At 45.1% G+C, this 21,908-nt stretch overlaps 1 protein-coding gene across 11 annotated transcripts in view; it reads right to left on the bottom strand.

Moving 5' to 3' along the window:
* Window positions 1-21,908, bottom strand: part of ZNF618 (zinc finger protein 618) — an 86,821-nt gene that overhangs the window by 31,641 nt on the left and 33,272 nt on the right. For 3 of the 11 annotated variants that reach the window (XM_069942662.1, XM_069942660.1, XM_069942661.1), the window contains exon 3: window positions 15,881-15,983. The exons of the other annotated variants lie outside the window; for them this stretch is intronic. The gene's annotated coding sequence lies outside the window, so the exon portion shown is untranslated. The remainder of the gene's footprint in view (window positions 1-15,880; window positions 15,984-21,908) is intronic. 11 annotated transcript variants of the gene reach the window in all.

Raw genomic sequence — 21,908 nt, 5'->3', positions numbered from 1 at the left:
CGGGTGACATTTGCTCCAGGAGCCTATTGAGGAATCCGTCATCCTTACACAATGGGATATTCAGCCGCGGCTCAGGCTGCAGCCAATGATCTCTTAGTGGAAAAATTTCAAGAGCTTGGGGGAATTTTCCACTGATGGATATTTCTGTCAATTTAATTTTTTTTTTTCCATTTCTATAAATTACAACATGTCAGCGGCAGGGAAAGAAAAAAAAAAAAAAAAAAAAAGCTTTGAGCGCATCAGGGAAATTTGTATGAAATATTTTGCATGAACCAAAAGCAGAAAAAAAAATGTGGTTAGGAAAATAGTATGCAAATAATAATAAAAAAAATGTAAAGAATAAATCAGGTCGGTAATTTATTTTTTTTAAAACAAGATGAGCCTGGGGCTAGAGGATAGTGGAAATTGTGACTGCCGTGAGAAGCGAGCGCTACCTGACGGGAAATAAAATTAAAATAAATATTGAATTTCCGTCCCTAAAGGTCAAGTCAATTTTCGTTTCTGTAAAAAACTGCTGATAGAAAAAATACAACTAAAAAAAGGAAAAAGCTTCCATCCCCAAGTAAAATATGACAAGTATAAATAACTAATAACAAAAAAAAACAATGTTTACATTAATAAAAGAAAAAATATCTAATAGAAATTTTGGAATTGTAAATTACTGTTTAAATTTAAAATTTGATCAAATGTCAGTTGTGAATTTCGATTCTTTCTCAAAGTAGCAGCCATATAATGGCATTACCATAAAGCAAAATTTTTCTCTACAAATTCAATCAGAGACATAAAGCGATTTATTGTTTATGGCGACCCGGGCATTTTGTTTAAGCAAAAAAAAATTATTTCTACCTACCTAACACAATTCCCCCCCCAAAAATAATTCCCCTCTCCCCCCCTAGACAGAGGAATAAGGCATCATAAACCGAGGGTGGACCCACCGCCGTACCCATCGTCGGCTAATTTATACAAATGTTCTGATGGTAATATATGCGCGGTGTGAAGCACGGGGGTTAAAGGTCGCCTATTTTCCTCCCTCATTTTAATAATCCTAATTAATTTAAATTAGAAGGTATCATTATTTCGGCGGCATGAATATTTATTCCCACCCTATGGAGGAGAGATAAGAAGGAGCCATCCGTCACCGCGAATGAAAGGAGGGAGGCCTAACTTCAGGGAACAAAAAGAAAAGAATATGTCAGGAAAAATGATGAGCCGTGTGAATAATATTTTATATATATATATATATATATATATATATATATATATACACACACATATGTGTGAGGAACAACAAAGAGAAGCTCCAGGTAACACCCAACATGATCTCCCCAACCCTCCTGTATTAGCGGCCTATAGACGCCATGACACGGCTCCTCTCCCAGCTGGTGTACTCACGCTCCACCCCCTTGTGTCTCCTGTGTTATCCCCCGCCATCATGGATACCAGCTCCCACAGCTGATGGATCCTGCTTCTCCCAGTTGGGCCCTTTCATGGCCATTTGGTTTTGTAGACGGCAATGACCAGAGAGCCCTTGGCACAGAAAGCCCCAAGATTGTCATCTGTCAGAAGTCATAGACTGTGCACCTAGCGAAAGAGTCCAAACTTCATCAACTGTGAAAGCCATGGTTACATAGACTGCCCCATAGAGTATGATGGATCTTATACTGTCCCCTAATACTGATGCCAAAGTCTTGTGGGTAATAGTATGGAGCCTATAGGGGAGTTATAGGGGAGACCACCCATCTGAGCGGCTGCCGCACACACATTTCTCTCCCATATTGTGACGTTATTGGAAGATTCTAATACAAATAAAAAAACCTTTGTCATTTCCTGATGGACTCCACACAGTATATTAAGAGCTCAATATCTATCTCCTATCTATCTATAATCTATTTATCTCTCTATCTCCTATCTATCTATAATCTATTTATCTCCTATCAATCTATCTATAATCTATCTATCTATCAATCTATCTATCTATAATCTATCTATCTATAATCTATTTATCTCTCTATCTCTCTATCTATAATCTATCTCTCTATCTATAATCTATCTCCTATCTCCTATCTATCTATAATCTATCTATCTATCTATAATCTATCTATCTCTCTATAATATCTCTATCTCTCTCTCTCTCTCTATCTCTCTATCATATCTCTCTCTATCATATCTCTCTCTATCTATCTATCTATCTATCTATCTGTCTATCTATCTCCTATCTATCTATCTATCTATCTCTCTATCTCCTATCTATCTATCTATCTCCTATCTATCTCCTATCTATCTATCTATCTATCTATTATCTATCTATCTATCTATCTATTATCTATCTATCTCCTATCTATCTATCTATCTATCTATCTCTCTATCTATCTCTCTCTCTATCTATCTATCTATCTATCTATCTATCTCCTATCTATCTATCTATCTATCTCCTATCTATCTATCTATCTATCTATCTATCTATCTCCTATCTATCTCCTATCTATCTCCTATCTATCTATCTATCTATCTATCTCCTATCTATCTATCTCCTATCTATCTATCTATCTATCTATCTATCTATCTATCTATCTCTCTATCTATCTCCTATCTATCTATCTATCTATCTATCTATCTCCTATCTCCTATCTATCTATCTATCTATCTATCTATCTATCTATCTCCTATCTATCTATCTATCTATCTATCTCCTATCTATCTATCTCCTATCTATCTATCTCCTATCTATCTATCTATCTCCTATCTATCTATCTATCTATCTATCTATCTATCTATCTATCTATCTATCTCCTATCTATCTCCTATCTATCTCCTATCTATCTATCTATCTATCTCCTATCTATCTCCTATCTATCTATCTATCTCTCTATTATCGGATTATTTTACTATTAGGGACGAAAACCTGAAGCTGGTAAATTCATCCAATAAAAACATTTTTCCTCTCCTTTAAAATTCAAAAGATGAAAAACAACAAAAAATAAATAAAATGAAAAAAAAAACAAAAGAAAAAAATCCAACCATCTGCATTTTAAATGGAACAAGCGGCGTCCCCGCATCACAAATTCATGTACGGAAAGAATAGGTCTGTTACAATTTTTCCTCCTCGCCGATGATTCTTACAAAATAAAACCTTTTTTAATTTAAATGCTAATGCGCTGAATTAAATTTTAATAACAGAGGAAATTGAAAAGCTGAGCAGGAATATTGGAAATAAATCCAGGCAGAAACAGCAGAAATTAAAAATTCTACTATGGGGGATGATGGCGGTTAAGCTATTTTATAGGATTACATTTTTTTCATTTTTGAAAGCAGAAGAAGAAAAAAAAAAATAAAAAAAAAATGGGATCTTGCTGACTATGGGGTATTAAATCCACAGAGCTGTGATTTATTATAGTCTCTTCCCAAGGGAACCGGCCGCTCTTTCATGTTGAAATATTTCATAAATTTCAAGACGGCATAAATTCTTAATTTAGAGTTATAGAGGTCACGTTTAATGTACTCATGAAATTCAGAAATATTAAAGGAATATCAACCGGGGGAAGATTCAGACTAAAAAAAAAAAAAAACGAAAAAAAAAAAAAAAAACGAAAAAAAAAAAAACTAACATAATAGAGGAAGAGCAGAAAATCAGTAGGAAATATCGGAGATAGAGATTGCCGGATATTTACTTGAATCTCATTTTCTGAGGGGAGTGAAGTGGGGGGAGACGCGGATGACCCTGAAGGTTACTGCAGGAGAGGCAATTGCAGAATTTAGGTTTTTAAGGAAAAATTATATATATATATAAAAACAAGAAATACTAAGAACTATATGGCCACCAAAAATTCTATATCACTCAGAAGATGTGACCTCATCTTTCTGCTACCTTTTATGATGTAGTAGATGATGTGCCAGACATCTAACATGTGATCTACCCCAGTATGATCCCACCCCCACGATGTACGTGACATCACTGATGACTTTATGTACATCTAACATGTGATCTATCCCAGTATGACCCCACCCCCACGATGTGTGGGACATCACTGATGACATCATGTACATCTAACATGTGATCTATCCCAGTATGACCCCACCCCCACGATGTACGGGACATCACTGATGACATCACGTACATCTAACATGTGATCAACCCCAGTATGACCCCACCCCCACGATGTACGTGACATCACGTACATCTAACATGTGATCTACCCCAGTATGATCCCACCCCCACGATGTACGTGACATCACTGATGACATCATGTACATCTAACATGTGATCTATTCCAGTATGACCCCACCCCCGCGATGTACGGGACATCACTGATGACATCATGTACATCTAACATGTGATCTATCCCAGTATGACCCCACCCCCACGATGTACGGGACATCACTGATGACATCACGTACATCTAACATGTGATCAACCCCAGTATGACCCCACCCCCACGATGTACGTGACATCACGTACATCTAACATGTGATCTACCCCAGTATGATCCCACCCCCACGATGTACGTGACATCACTGATGACATCATGTACATCAAACATGTGATCTATTTAAGTATGACCCCACCCCCGCGATGTACGGGACATCACTGATGACATCATGTACATCTAACATGTGATCTATCCCAGTATGACCCCACCCCCACGATGTACGGGACATCACTGATGACATCACGTACATCTAACATGTGATCTACCCCAGTATGACCCCACCCCCACGATGTACGGGACATCACTGATGACATCACGTACATCTAACATGTGATCTACCCCAGTATGACCCCACCCCCACGATGTACGGGACATCACTGATGACATCACGTACATCTAACATGTGATCTACCCCAGTATGACCCCACCCCCACGATGTACGGGACATCACTGATGACATCATGTACATCTAACATGTGATCTATCCCAGTATGACCCCACCCCCACGATGTACGGGACATCACTGATGACATCACGTACATCTAACATGTGATCTATCCCAGTATGACCCCACCCCCACGATGTACGGGACATCACTGATGACATCATGTACATCTAACATGTGATCTATTCCAGTATGACCCCACCCCCACGATGTACGGGACATCACTGATGACATCATGTACATCTAACATGTGATCTATCCCAGTATGACCCCACCCTCACGATGTATGGGACATCACTGATGACATCATGTAATCTAACATGTGATCTATCCCAGTATGACCCCACCCCCACGATGTACGGGAAATCACGGATGACATCATGTAATCTAACATGTGATCTACCCCAGTATGATCCCACCCCCACGATGTACGTGACATCACTGATGACATCATGTACATCTAACATGTGATCTATTCCAGTATGACCCCACCCCCACGATGTACGGGACATCACTGATGACATCATGTACATCTAACATGTGATCTATCCCAGTATGACCCCACCCTCACGATGTATGGGACATCACTGATGACATCATGTACACCTAACGTGATCTATCCCAGTATGACCCCACCCCCAATGTACGGGACATCACTGATGACATCATGTACACCTAACGTGATCTATCCCAGTATGGCCCCACCCCCACGATGTACGGGAAATCACGGATGACATTGTATACATCTAACATGTGATCTATGCCGGTATGATTTAATGTAGGTGACATCACTGATGACATCATGTAAATCTAACATGTGATCTATCCAAGTATGATCCCCCCGAATGTAGTTGCCATTGCTAATGACATTGTGTACATGGGTCGAGTCTAGTAGGACATCTTTACAGCTAATGTCGGGACATAGGAGGTGTACTGCGCAGTTATTACTGCACTTACGGGTGTGGGCACAAGGCATTTTGGGAAATGTAGTTCAGGCCCCACTGTCAATGCATCCAAAGACTGTACTTTAGTAGGGGGGGCTCTGCTCTTACCATGATCCTATACATCAGTGATGGGGAACCTTTGGCCCAGCAGTTGCATTTCCCATCATACCTGGCCACACATGACCACCGCTCAATCCGCTGTACTGTTCTAGTAACAGATTGGGTCTATGTGATCATAAATGTTGTGGATCTGTGAAACGTTTATCATGGGGTATCCCCTCTATGACAGGAATATCCTGTAAGCTGCAGAACCACATGCAGCCAATGGCTACAGGATACAGCACCCCCACAATGGAACCATTCAGAACTTTCTATGAATAGGACCCCTTTAAATCCTCCAATTTTCACAGTATTGTTATGAATAACCATCCAATCTACATTCACAACACAAGGAGATCCAAATAGAAGTTTAAAAAAAAGTTTCAAATAAATTTTGCAGGAAGACCTTTTCCCCCAGGCTGCGATGACGTCTCGACTTAGGGGATAATGCCCGTCCTGGTTGATAGACAGCCGCTCAACCTCATCAGTGACTGCTGCAGCGTCAAATGGGTGTGCTGTCTAGTGGAGGTGCTGGAGCGGCAACCCAGCACTAGAGAGGCGAGTTGGTATAGTTTTTTATGCCCCCCCTCCCCCTGATGCCCCTTGCTGGACTTCTCCTTTAACCCCTTAAAGACAGAGCCCCACATGAGCCCTTATTTTTTGCGCCACTAATTGTACTTTGCAACGTCAGGCTGAATTTTTTCATAAAAAACACTGTAAAACCAGAAAAAAAATAAATGTGTGGTGAAATAAAAAACAAAAAAAAAACAAAACGCATTTTGTTTATTTGGGGGATATTTGTTTTTACGCCACTCACCCTGGGGTAAAACTAACTTGTTGTGCATGTTCCTCAAGTCGTTACGATTACAATGATATGTAACATGTATAACTTTTATTGTATCTGATGGCCTGTAAAAAATTCAAACCATTGTTAACAAATATATGTTCCTTAAAATCGCTCCCTTCCCAGGCTTATAGCGCTTTTATTCTTGGGTCTATGGGGCTGTGTGAGGTGTCATATTTTGCGCCATGATGTGTTCTTTCTATTGGTACCTTAATTGCGCATATCCGACTTTTTGATCGCTTTTTATTACAATTTTTCTGGATTTGATGCAACCAAAAATTTGCCATTTTCCACTTTGGGATTTTTTTTACGCTTACGCCATTTACCGTGCGAGATCGGGAATGTGATTAATTAATAATTTGGGCGATTACGCACGTGGCGATACCAAACATGTTTATTTATTTGTTTATTTTTATTTATAACATGCGAGAAGGAGGGTGATTCACACTTTTTATCAATAATAACACTTTATTTATTTATTTCATATACTAGAAGCCCCTCTGGGGTTAGGGTTATTCCCCCTGGGGTTAGGGTTATTCCCCCTGGGGTTAGGGTTATCCTCCCCTGGGGTTAGGGTTATCCTCCCCTGGGGTTAGGGTTATCCTCCCCTGGGGTTAGGGTTATCCTCCCCTGGGGTTAGAGTTATCCTCCCCTGGGGTTAGAGTTATCCTCCCCTGGGGTTAGAGTTAGTCCCCTCCTGGGGTTAGGGTTATCCTCCCCTGGGGTTAGGGTTATCCTCCCCTGGGGTTAGGGTTAGTCCCCCCTGGGGTTAGGGTTAGTTTCCCCTGGGGTTAGGGTTATTCCCCCCTGGGGTTAGGGTTATTCCCCCCTGGGGGAGTTCTAGTATAAGCACACTGATCTCTCATTGAGATCTATGCTGTATAGTTATACAGCATAGATCAATGAGATAGGCACTGGATTGCTTTCAGCTGCTGCAGCTAAAAACAACCAAGTGCCGAGCCAGGATCAGCGCCATTACGGCGCAGACCCTGTCCAGCAAAGGATGTGTGGGGTGGATCGGGGGCGACCCACCCCACTAGACTACAAGGTATGAGGGACAGCAAGCAATCAGATGCAGCTGTCAAATTTGACAGCTACATCTGATTGCTTTATTAGCGGGCACGGCGATAGGACCGTGCCCGCTAATAGCCGTAGTCCTGGGCTACATGCCGCACCCTGGACCACGGCCCCCTCTGAAGTCCCCGAGGCTACCACAGGGCGTAAATATATGCCCTGTGTCCTTAAGGGGTTAATTCCCTCCGTGGTGGCGCTGCAGGACGCTGCACACTTACTGCCAGGTTCCACCCATCTGATCACTGGGGGTCACGCTATGATCAGTTTACCATTAGGGTCCGTCTAACAGTGGCTGACAATGGAGGACCTCCAGGCCGCTTTGTGCTCTCAGTGAGGGGAATGATAGGAATTTAAGCTTTAGAGGCCAAAGGGAGGAAAAGAGCAAACTCCGCCACCATCCCCTGAATACTGATGGAATTCGGAGCTCGCAACTCCGCTCCATTCCTTTCCACAGCAAATTCCTCCAAAGCAAAGAGAATGAGGACTGGAAACAATGGCTAATCCCCCATCATCCCCCCAAAAATTCCTGAAAATGACTTTTTTTTTCCCATTAAACTAAATTTGTTTAGATTTCCTTCCTTTCCCTCTAAATGTTTTTCCCATCATGACTCGGGAAGCAGCACAGATAGCTCCTCCCACCAGTACAAGGATAGACCCTCTCCAGTGCTCACTGTCGCTCCCTGTCAATCTAACAAGAAAACTGTAATTGGACAAATGGGCCCTACTGCAATACCAGGCACAACCACTACCATAAGTATGGCACTGTCCCCGCTACACCAGGAAGGGATCCTTCAGTTATTAGGGGTACGGAAAGTGGATCCCCCTGGTCTGATATCCTAAGGGCAGGTCATCCATAACCTCAGAGATGAAACCATGGACGGTACGGACCGAATCCCTCATTCATAGTCCCAGTGACGGGATCTACCTAATCGTGTTGACATACGTCGTCCTCGCTCTGCAAACAGCTGCCTGTCACACGCCCAGACCTCTCGCTGTCACAGTGAAATGTGGGTCAGCTCATCCCTTGGGCTCATCTATTTTCACAGCAATGATACCTGCAGTATTTTTAGAGCCGCCTGTGCCGCACACTTCACTATCAGCCGCACACTCGGCCATATGACCCTCATACCTGTTGTCACCCCCCTCATAGTTAGAAAAGGTTTCTGTTAATAAAAGATGCTTTACCCGGGGTCCCCATTCCCTGGCCAGATGAAGATTGGATACAAAGAGCGTCTCTCTCTCTGGAGGACCCAACCTGTCCTTTATTATATAAGCAATCCAACTGGACAGTGTGTAATGCTTCATTTCCCCTGTGGTGGCGCTGCAGGGAAACTGAACACGTACTGCCAAGGCTTCTCTACAGGTCACAGCTGATCGCCGGGCCAGTAGTGGAACACACTGTGATTGTCGAGGGACCTTTATATATATATATATATATATATATATATATATATATATATATATATATATATATATAAAATAGTTTTTTGTTTCATTCGTTTAGTGAAAACACGTTTTCTTTATATTTTTTATAGCAGTAAGAGGCAACACGGCTCCTCTGCTGCCACCAATGGAAGTGTCAGGAACTGCAAGGCAGCTTAAGCTATGGTACCAGCACGGTTACTGAGCCTCCCAGCATTACCAGTGCTGCAGCCATGGCCGCCTGTAGCAGAGCGGGCAGTGATTGACAGCTCTCCCCGCTCGCTCTGATACACAGTGCTGAGGCGCTCCTGACACAGACAGCTTCCCCATGTGTCACATCTGTGGTAATACTAACATACATAAAATAGAGAACAGGGGAAGCTGGTGTTGCTATAGTGCTACATGCAGCAACACTAAGGATGTGTAACCAGGGCTTGTGCAGCCCTGCAGTTCACAACTGCAGAGGATCCGTGCCGCCCCTTACTGCTGTCAATCTATGTTAATAGTAATAAAGTTATATTTCAGAGATATAGATACAACTTTACAAAATAAATGAAATAATATAATATAAATAATTATATATATATATATATATATATATATATATATATATATATATATATATTTTTTTTTTCTGTTTGGTTTTTCTTCCATTTCTCGCACTTGTCTATAACTGCTTAGACCTCCATTCCCCCCCCCCCCACACACACACAAGACGCTTATATTAATATATCAGGTCACCAGAATAGATGAACTCTTCACCTCCAGCTCCAAAATTATCCCCAGAGTCCCGGGAGCGGAGATTACAGCACAGAACGTGTCACTTCTGACTTCGCCCTCCCAGTAAAACGGGGGCCACGAGGAGGGGGAGGGGAATAAAACTTTTTTTCATCTACCAAAATCCCCCTTAAAGGGGAACTCCAGCTAAAAAACAAAAACTTTTAAGTCACCTGGTGTCAGAAAGTTATACAGATTTGTAAATTACTTTTATAAAAAAAAAATCTCCACTCTTCCAGTACTTATCAGCTGCTGTATGTCCTGCAGGAAGTGGTGTATTCTCTCCAGTCTGACACAGTGCTCTCTGCTGCCACCTTTGTCCATGTCTGGAACTTTCCAGAGCAGCAGCAATTCCTCAGACCTCATAAACCTCTCCTGCTCTCAGACTGGAAAGAACCCACCACCTACTGCAAAACATACAGCAGCTGATAAGTACTGGAAGACTGGAGATTTTTAAATAGAAGTAAATTACAAATCTCTGGCATCAGTTGATTTGAAAGAAACTTTTATGTGCTGGAGTGCCCCTTTAAAATGTGAAATACAAACCATCACCTGCAAAGCTAAAGATCTGATCCACGCCACAAAGTAAGGATGCGTTTACACAGAAAGATTTATCTGACAGATTTTGGAAGCCAAAGCCAGGAATGGATTTAAAAAGAGGATAGATCCCAGTCTTTCCTCTATGACCTGATCCCTTTTTATAGTCTGCTCCTGGTTTTGACTTCAAAGATCTGTCGGATAAATCTGTCTGTGTAAACGCACCATTAGTAACGCCAATTTACCTACACGGCGGAGCCATTATGGGGTATAAGAGACAGGTGCTACAGGTGGTAACAGAGTCCGGTACAGTCAGGTACTCTGGTGGCCGCCAACCTAAGACCAAACACAAAGTACAAGTGATCCAGGCTGCTGGCTGCAAAGGGCCACAACAAACACTGGTTCCTATTCATTCTTATGATCTGTGGGGGTCCCAAGAGTCAGCCCCCCCCCCCCCCCCACCAACTATAATGTAATGGTAAATCCTGAGCCAAACACCTTCAATAGCTGCCCGAAAACTCACTCAGACCAGCACCAATACTAATGACTGATTCATAGCCAGACTCCTCTGTCCCCTTCCAGACCCTTCTGCTCCCCCTCCTGACTCCTCTGTCCCCTTCCAGACCCTTCTGCTCCCCCTCCTGACTCCTCTGTCCCCTTCCAGACCCTTCTGCTCCTCCTCCTGACTCCTCTGTCCTCCTCCAGACCCTTCTGCTCTCCCTCCTGACTCCTCTGTCCCCTTCCAGACCCTTCTGCTCCCCCTCCTGACTCCTCTGTCCCCTTCCAGACCCTTCTGCTCCCCCTCCTGACTCCTCTGTCCCCTTCCAGACCCTTCTGCTTTCCCTCCTGACTCCTGTCCCCATCCAGACCATTCTGCTCCCCCTCCTGACTCCTCTGTCCCCTTCCAGACCCTTCTGCTCCTCCTCCTGACTCCTCTGTCCTCCTCCAGACCCTTCTGCTCCCCCTCCTGACTCCTCTGTCCCCTTCCAGACCCTTCTGCTCCCCCTCCTGACTCCTCTGTCCCCTTCCAGACCCTTCTGCTTTCCCTCCTGACTCCTGTCCCCATCCAGACCATTCTGCTCCCCCTCCTGACTCCTCTGTCCCCTTCCACACCCTTCTGCTCCCCCTCCTGACTCCTCTGTCCCCTTCCAGACCCTTCTGCTCCTCCTCCTGACTCCTCTGTCCTCCTCCAGACTCTTCTGCTCTCCCTCCTGACTCCTCTGTCCTTCTCCAGACCCTTCTGCTCCTCCTCCTGACTCCTCTGTCCTTCTCCAGACCCTTCTGCTCCTCCTCCTGACTCCTCTGTCCTCCTCCAGACTCTTCTGCTCCCCCTCCTGACTCCTCTGTCCCCTTCCAGACCCTTCTGCTCCCCCTCCTGACTCCTCTGTCCCCTTCCAGACCCTTCTGCTCCTCCTCCTGACTCCTCTGTCCCCTTCCAGACCCTTCTGCTCCTCCTCCTGACTCCTCTGTCCTCCTCCAGACCCTTCTGCTCTCCCTCCTGACTCCTCTGTCCCCTTCCAGACCCTTCTGCTCCTCCTCCTGACTCCTCTGTCCCCTTCCAGACCCTTCTGCTCCTCCTCCTGACTCCTCTGTCCTCCTCCAGACCCTTCTGCTCCCCCTCCTGACTCCTCTGTCCCCTTCCAGACCCTTCTGCTCCTCCTCCTGACTCCTCTGTCCTCCTCCAGACCCTTCTGCTCCCCCTCCTGACTCCTCTGTCCCCTTCCAGACCCTTCTGCTCCCCCTCCTGACTCCTCTGTCCCCTTCCAGACCCTTCTGCTTTCCCTCCTGACTCCTGTCCCCATCCAGACCATTCTGCTCCCCCTCCTGACTCCTCTGTCCCCTTCCACACCCTTCTGCTCCCCCTCCTGACTCCTCTGTCCCCTTCCAGACCCTTCTGCTCCTCCTCCTGACTCCTCTGTCCTCCTCCAGACTCTTCTGCTCTCCCTCCTGACTCCTCTGTCCTTCTCCAGACCCTTCTGCTCCTCCTCCTGACTCCTCTGTCCTCCTCCAGACTCTTCTGCTCTCCCTCCTGACTCCTCTGTCCCCTTCCAGACCCTTCTGCTCCCCCTCCTGACTCCTCTGTCCTCCTCCAGACTCTTCTGCTCTCCCTCCTGACTCCTCTGTCCTTCTCCAGACCCTTCTGCTCCCCCTCCTGACTCCTCTGTCCTCCTCCAGACCCTTCTGCTCCCCCTCCTGACTCCTCTGTCCTCCTCCAGACCATTCTGCTCCCCCTCCTGACTCCTTTGTCCCCTTCCAGACCCTTCTGCTCCCCCTCCTGACTCCTCTGTCCTCCTCCAGACCATTCTGCTCCCCCTCCTGACTCCTTTGTCCCCTTCCAGACCCTTCTGCTCACTCTCCTGACTCCTCTGTCCTCCTCCAGACCCTTCTGGACAGTCCCTGACATGGACAGAGGTGGCAGCAGAGAGCCCTGTGTCACACTGGAAAGAATACATCACTTCATGCGGAACATACAGCAGCTAATCAGTACTGGAAGACTGGAGATTTTTTGATAGAAGTAACTTAAAAATATATCTAACTTTCTGACACCGGTTGATTTTAAATAAAAAAATTCACCTGAGTTTACTGCCCATCAACCTCCTACCCATGGAGACATTATAGCTCTGATCATACACAATGGACATAAAGTACTAAGACATTGGACCCTGTATGTGTGCGACCCCTACATAACTTTTTTTTTTTTAACATATTAGGGATTTGTAGATGTCAGACCCCAACACTGATCCCCAGGTATGGATGAAGCAGAAGACATAAGGCGGCCATATTGTGCTCCTAATACCTATAGGTGATTTATAAAAGCAGAACAGTAAGTTACTGAAGAAAAGTGGACGACCCCTCTAAGTGCCTTGAAGGAGAAAATTAATTCTTCAAAAACTTAATAAAATCTAAGACAATGAAAACCTGGAACAAAGATTCTTTTAAAGGAGAGAAAAATAGAGAAAAAAAATCCTTGAAGCTTCTAATTGTAGTTGTTCCTGTAATGTCACTAATGTGCAGCTGAGAAAACTCATTTATATGCAAATAAAGAGCTTGTAAAGGACAAGACAGGAGATTCTGAATGTTGCCAAATCATTTGTAAACAATTTCCAAATGTGCGAGATTGCAGCGCACAGAAAGCGACGCCGCACTTTACACAACAGCTGTCAAGTACGTTCCCAGATCCACATTACTGATGTCTCTTTTGTCACAAGTGTTCCGAGCTGCGACGCAGGAACAGACACAGTAATACAGCGGCCGATGGAGAAGGTGACAGAATTATTCAGAGTGAGAAACTAATCAGCCCGTAGGGCGGCCTACACCCCCCTCCGCCACTGACGCCACCACCGCCGCAAGGAGGGACAGGCTGCCAGCTATGGAGGGGCCACTCTGAATACACAACAACCGGGTCTGTGACAAGGATGGGAGCCCACCTATAGCCACCTGCATAATGACAGCAATGGAACAGTAACATCAGCTACAGGCTAGAAGACATGAGTCAATTCTGTAAGAACTAACAAAGAACTAACAGTGTCTGTCCTCATGAAACCAATGGGCCACCAATGCCTGTCCTCATGAAACCAATGGGCCACCAGTGCCTGTCCTCACGAAACCAATGGGCCACCAGTGCCTGTCCTCATGAAACCAATGGGCCACCAGTGCCTGTCCTAATGAAACCAATGGGCTACCAGTGCCTGTCCTCACAAAACCAATGGGCCACCAGTGCCTGTCCTCACGAAACCAATGGGCCACCAGTGCCTGTCCTCATGAAACCAATGGGCCACCAGTGCTTGTCCTCATGAAACCAATGGGCCACCAGTGCCTGTCCTCACAAAACCAATGGGCCACCAGTGCCTGTCCTCACGAAACCAATGGACCACCAGTGCCTGTCCTCACGAAACCAATGGACCACCAGTGCCTGTCCTCACGAAACCAATGGACCACCAGTGCCTGTCCTCACGAAACCAATGGACCACCAGTGCCTGTCCTCACGAAACCAATGGGCCACCAGTGCCTGTCCTCACGAAACCAATGGGCCACCAGTGCCTGTCCACATGAAACCAATGGGCCACCAGTGCCTGTCCTCACGAAACCAATGGGCCACCAGTGCCTGTCCTCATGGAGTCAACAGACTTTCTGAGCCTGTTCCCCATGCAGCCCAATGGCCCACCAGTGCCCATCTCCAAAGCAGCCTGACTGAGGCATCAGTGCCTGTCCATATGTCCAGTGGGTTACCAGTGCCTGTCTACCATGTGGCCCAATGGTTCATCAGTGCCTGTTCACCATGTGGTCCACTGGGCCACCAATGCCTTTGCAACAAGCCACCAGTGCCTGACCCCATCTAGTCCAACTAGATAGTAGTTATTGTCTCCCATGCAGCCTACGCCCAATGGACCACAAACTGCTTACTTTGCCCCAAATCCAACGAATGTCTAAAAATGCCTCAAATGATTTAGCCTGCGCACTGCTATGGAATGACCACAACACCAGCATCGCACAACATGTGCCAGCACCTGCCCACAGTCCACATCAGGGTCCATCCATCGTAGTGGGCTATCAGAAACTGCATACCAACCATTCCACAGACCTTCAGCACCTGCCTACTATCCAGACTTAAGGGTCCTATTCCACGGGCCGATGGAGGCCCGATCAACGATGTAAACGAGCGCCGATCTGCTAGATCGGCGCTCGTTTACTGGGCCTATTCTACGGCCTGATGATCGTTGAGCAAGGGCTGCAGGGACATCGTTACCGATGTCCTTGCAGCCCTTGCACCATACATTACCTGGCAGGACTTCTCCTCCGCTCCGTCTTCCTCCCTGGGTCCCGCGGCACAGCATCAACTCCAGTGCGGCCTGTCTGACCTGTCAGACCGCTCAGCCAATCACTGGCCGCGGCGGTCCTGGTTGTGATTGGCTGAGCGGTCTGACAGCTCAGCCAGGTCGCACCGAAGCTGATGCTGCACGCCGGACCCGGGGAGGAAGACAGAGCGCAGGAGAAGTCCTGCCAGATAATGTATGGTGCTTTTCAAATCGTCGGTCACACGCCGCGCACTGCTATTCCACTGTAGCGATGCGCGGCAGGGGACCGATGATTTTAGGTCTGGCCCTAAATAAACGATCAGCCGATGACATCGGCTGATCGTTTTCTCTATTCCACCGAGCGATAACCGGCCGATTATCGCTCCCGTAGAATAGGCCCCTAACAGAAGTCACCATCTTGTTACTCTCCGCCCCATTAGAACCTTCCCCCACATGCTCTCAAGAAACTGAATACGCATCTACTGCTGGCTAGACCTTGTTTTTCTCCTGACTACCTGTTTCTGCTCTGTCCTCCAGTATCATCACCAGATATGTCTGCTTATTCTCTGCCTCCTACTCGGCCTCATCTTGCTATTACGGGAGACTGCTGCTTTGTTCCTGGAAAAAAAAAATCTGGGTCGTCAATTTGCATTTGTGTTTCTGCGGTAATGATATTTGTGTCCGGCCGCCTTATTCTTAGTCTGAGAAAATAATTAATGATCGTCGTAAGAAGAGCGCTGAATGGCGGTCACGGCTCGCTGCCGGCACGAGGAAACCTCAAAGGTAATTCGGAGATGCGGCTCTTTAAAGTGCACCTGTCAACGGGAAATAATATTTTCTCATTTAATTCCGTATAATAAAGCCCGTGCATCGCCCCGCAAAGAGCAACTTCTAGGAGGAAAATCTAAAGGAAAAAAAGAATATCTGCTGCCTGATCCCAGACGGAGGCCATGGAGAAGGTTTTATCTGCGCTGGTTTTAGAAAATTTCGCTGTTTACAAATACAAAAATTTTACAAAATTGTAAAAAAAAAAATAATTGTATTTTAATGTAAAATGTAATGCTGCTCATTTGTATTTTTTTTTTTTTAACTAAAATTTGTCAATATTCTAGGGCCATTCTACTGGAGCATTACAGAGGTCGATCCAGAAAACCCATTTATATGTAGGGTCCCAAAGAAGGGGGTTTCCACTTCCAAGAATAGGTTATTACGAACATATAAAATTTTGTATATTTTCCTAAACACATCTGTAACATTTTCCTAAAGATTCAGTAATATTTTCCTTAATAGGGTACTCTAGTAAAAAAAAAAAAACAACTTTCATATCAACTGATATCAAAAAGTTATACAGATTTGAATTCTCTCCAATCTGACACAGTGCTCTCTGCTGCCACCTCTGTCTATGTCAGGAACTGTCCAGAGCAGCAGCAAATCCCCATGGAAAACCTCTCCTGCTCTGGACAGTTCCTGACATGGACAGAGGTGGCAACAGAGAGCAGTGTCAGATTGGAGAGAATACACCACTTTCTGCAGGACATACAGCAGCTGATAAATAGTGGAAGACTTGAGATTTTTAAATAGAGTAAATTACAAATCTGTATGTAAATTACAAATCTGTATATCTTTCTGACAAGCCCTTTAACACTCTGATATTTTACCACTTTCACATCAAATTATTTGTCTTACTGTTGTAAGGAGACTGGTGTATGTCTCCATGGTAACAGACTACAACCCTACACTCTGTAGTCAGATCCTGTTGTCATACTCTCATGTGCCCTTAATTCTTCCTAACAGACATTAGGTATGAAAGGAAATAGGGGACAAATAGAAGAGGGCATTGAGGCTTTGTTCAATAGAGGCGAGAGTCGATACATTAAGGTAGAGCGGTCTCAGGGACCCCAAAGGGCCTACCAACCACAGCAGAAGGTTGGTGGGCAGCAAGAGAAGAAGTCTTAGGAACCTGACAGGACTTAACAACCACAGCAGAGGGTGGTGGGAAGCAGGAAAAGCAGTCTCAGGGACCCCAAAGGGCCTACCAACCACAGCAAGAAGTGTTTGTCAGTAGGAGGAGCAGTCTAAGGGACCCCCTTAAAGAGCCTACCAACAACAGCAGAGGGTGGTGGGCAGCAGGAGGATTGGTCTTAGGGACCCCACAGGGCCTACAAACAATAGCATAGGATGCACAGCAGTAAGAGCAGTGAGAGACACCCGGTACAGAGTGGAGAAAAACTAGCTTCCATCAAATTGAAAGCCTTATAAAAAATAAAAAAAAACTCCCCCTCAGGGATGAAGTACTAATCTATTACGTAGGAGAGTCAAGCCCCTATTACACGGGGCAACTAGAGGAGCGAACGAGCGCAGTCAGTATTCCCTGCTGCCGCTGCTTGCAATAGTGGGAGCAGCGAGTGGGTAAGTGCGGGGGAGGCCGCAGGGAGGTGCAGGGGAGGCCGCAGGGAGGTGCGGGGGGGCTGCCTGGGTGATCGCTAGATCGTCTGGGCAGCACATAGAGGATAGCAGTGGTCTGCTGCTGCCGCTTCTACTCCATGGAGCAGCGGCGGCAGATTGTTGCTATGACAGTTACTTGTCTTTCAACATGTAATGGATGGTAATGGATGGTGGCACTGGTGGTGGTGCATGGACAGGTGACACTGGTGGAGAACAGTCAGATATTTCATTGGTGGAATCAGACACAGGGCATGTAAAATCTTTCCTGATCTATGTCTGGTTTATTTTACCAAAGATCAGGTTTTAAGCACTGATGACAGGCAAGTCTTGATCGCCTAAGAATGACAAAACTGCCCACAGCGCTAAACACCCTGTCCGATGCCACACTTGAGGTTGGGCAAGGCAAAAACCCCAAGGAGAACCTGGCTAGTTCTGGCCACTGGTCAAGTTTGTTGACCCAAAAATCCATGGGGGTCAAAGCATGTGGCATGTGCCAGGGGCCAGTCCGGGTACAACCAAACCTGATCAGCAAAATCGGTTCTCTCATGTGCATTACATCAGGAACATAAGGTCTGCATAAATCTGCTCACCATTAGAGATGAGAGAACCTTGAGTACTCTCAGGTTAGTCAGAACCCGAACGCTCTGCATTTAATTATCGGTGGCTGAAGAAGTTGGATGGAGCCCTAAGGCTGTCTGGAAGACATGGATAAAGCCATAGGCTGTATCCACGTTGCATCAAACTTGTTCAGCCACAGCTGACCAAATGCAAAGTGTTCAGGTTCACATGAACCCAAGAGTCCTCGAGGTTCGCCGATCTCTACTTACAATTTTGTCTCCCTCTCGGAATGCAAGGAATATTCCCCCATTTTCAATTTATACCGAGGGTCTAACAGCGTTGCCAACCAATACTGATCTGTGCCCTGAATGCTAATGGTACGTCTGTGTTGATCCAGGCGTTGTAGCACACATCTGCACATTCTGTCCAGCTCTACTGAGTGCCTGTCCGCCTACATCTCCACCCTATGCTGGTACGGTTGTGAACTTGGCGAAAGTTTGGGTTAGAACAGAACTGAACGATTTAAATCCCAAACCCGGAAAAGTTGGATGCAGCCTGAGGACTGCCTGGAAAACATGAATACAGCCATAGGTTATATTGCTCAGCCACCCCCTATGTGTCTCCTGATCCAACTTAGGGCCCTATTACACGGCTCAGCGTTTTGCAAGAAGAGTTCACAGTTTTTCAAAATTGTAACTTGGTTTAAGAGCTCCCTGTACTGGGTGGGGGAGGGGCATAGCCTGCACAGGGTGGTCTACAGCACTGTACTCTGACCCAGGAAGTCACCCTCACCTTCCAAATCACAGCAGATCTGTCAGCCCTTGGGTGTTTCCTATCCTCTCCATTCCTGCTATAATGTGCATGCACTCACACTCAGCTATACATACTGCTGCTTTAATATGCCTGCACTTACACTCAGCCATTCACACTACTGTAAATAAAGTTTCTGTCATTGTCCTCCTGCACATCTCAGTGATTCTCACTTCCTGATTGGTCCATGCTGAACACCCTCCCTCCTTCCCCATTGCTGTCATGTGATCACGCAGACCTCTGACAGCAGCCCTGCTCCTCTATTCTAGGCTCTTGTACTACACAATACATTATACTCCACATGCTGATTGCCATACTGTACAGTAACCTATGATATCACATATTCAGCTGTTTCTCATTGTTTCTTTAATTTGTTCTGCATATTATTTAAAAAAAAAACTTATTTTTTGGGTGTGGAACCAATTGTCTGCATAGCATTGATTTCTTAAGGGATAATTTGCTTTGGTTTAAGAGTGATTGGGATTACAAGCGCCGTCCCAGAACGAATTATCCAAGGCACCACTATATATCTGGTTAGCGATGTCCATGCAGCTATGTCTGTGAAGCTAGCAGGACGTCAGGGAGGTAGGAGTTTATTTTTTTTTTCCCTTACACAGTCACCAGCTGTCGGCCGCACATTACTATTACACGTAGCGATGCGTGCCCGATGCCCAATGATTTTAGGTCTGGACTCAAAGAAACGTTTAGCCGATTGTTTTATCAGCAGATCCTTGTCTCTTACATGGAGGGATAATCTGCTGAACCAGCCGATTATCGTTCCATGTGAAGGGCCCTTACTCTCATCTCTAGGGCTGAACGGGTTATATCTGCAATAGCAGGGGTATAGGACAATTCCGTTCTGTGGTCAATCGTGACTATGGAGTCTAAGGGTCCTATTAGACGAAGCGCTTTTTAACGATTAACAATAAACGTTTGCAAACTAGATAGTTTACCGTTAACCTGAAATTGTTCACCATATTACACAGAACAACTGTTTTTAGTTACTATGAACGTTTACTCCATATGATCCCAGCAAAAAGAGGAACGATGTGCAATTACACCAAACGATTAGTGAACGAATGTGGCCTGCAATTACTAAGGACGATTATTATTTAAATTCAAACAATATAACGATTTTTCGCACGATAATTGTCCCGCGTAATAGGGCCCTAAGCTGTTAGACTAGAGGCTCCTTCACTATGTAATCAGAGGGGACAAATGGCAGAGGTCTTGTCAAGCCCCCCAGGTCGGCACTTTTAGCATTCGTATGCACCGGTGTACCTAAGACTATTACAGCGTACTGCTCAACCAGTCACATATTCAAGTCCCATAGGGGTAATTAAAAAAAAAAAAAAAATCTATAAATATATAGTACATATAAAAAAAAAAACACAATAAAATAAAAGAAAAAAGAAAAGGTGGTGTTGAGGAGTGCCACCAAGCACTACCGCCCTTGGATTTTAGGGGACAGACCCCCACAGATCAGACAGTATTTTTATTATTATATTTTTTTTTTTAAAAGGGAATCGTGTAAAAGGAGAGATACAACCAACTAAGAAGAAAGCGGTGAATGAAATCCATCTATATCCGGGACTTATCACCCATGAGGAAGTCCTGAGCACAAATCCCTGACAATTAACTTAAAAGTATTCAATTCCTATGGCCGAGCGCCGGCAATCAATGGTATCAATAGAAATTAAAGCGTCGTCAATAAAGCTGCGGGATAGCGTCGGTGGCAGCATCATCCGTCCCCGGCTATGGGGATATTGATCACTTCTCTTTGTTTCTAGTAACTGGTTAAAGGCTATCGATCCCTCCCTCTATAGAAGACGGACTCTCCTCCCCAGGGTAGTTAAGCCGCTCTTTCGCTCTCTGTATTACCGGCTCCGGAGGAATTAAACCGTAAGTAACTTATGCAAAAAAATAAATAAATAAAAGTCTAAATTTTTTAAACTTTTTGAAATCTGTGGCCCTTAAGCTATTGCAAAACTACAACTCCCAGCATGCCCTGACAGCGCATGCTGGGAGTTGTAGTTTTGCAAATGGATTCCATGCAAGTGAATCGGTTAATTGTAATTCAATTTACATTTTTAAAAAATGAAATAATTTGTGAATTTTTGAATACTCATGGATTCCATTTAAACCGCCACTACGGGTCATAGGGTTCATTGCGCAACTGATCCAGAATTTTCCGCCTTTATCCTCAATCTCGCTGTAGATACTTTTTCAAAGTTGACAGAAAACAGCAGTTTGTGTTTTTTTAATAACTGATGTTCTTTTTTTTTTTGCAATATAAACTCTGCTACCCGCGGCCTCCGCAACCTCTGCTCCCCCCCCCCCCCAATCTACTGCAATTCAATTAGGAGACCTGAACGCTTCCTTCCCGTTTCCTTGTCCTTCTCTATAATCCATAAAGCAGCAGGCTCCACGAACCAGACGTATTGCACTAACTGCATAAAAATATCGGAAATCTATCATAAATACCAAGCAAAATGTCTAATAGCGACGTCTGGGGACCAGAACTCGGGGTGGGAGTAGCCGGGAAGCAAGGTGGCAGAACAACCGAAGGATGAACATGGGGGCGGTAACCAGAAAATATCAGCAAACCCGGTGGAGGCCAAGGGCTGAACAATAAAGCTCAGACTGTAAGGTTTGGATGGGGTTTCATGTGGGAGAAGAGAAGCATCACATAATGACATCATAAGGACGCTAAAGTGGAAGAAGAGAAAC

The sequence above is a fragment of the Dendropsophus ebraccatus genome, chromosome 10, assembly GCF_027789765.1.
Source record: "Dendropsophus ebraccatus isolate aDenEbr1 chromosome 10, aDenEbr1.pat, whole genome shotgun sequence".
In the NCBI taxonomy this organism is placed as follows: Eukaryota; Metazoa; Chordata; class Amphibia; order Anura; family Hylidae; genus Dendropsophus; species Dendropsophus ebraccatus.
This window is presented reverse-complemented; position numbering and strand designations above follow the sequence as displayed.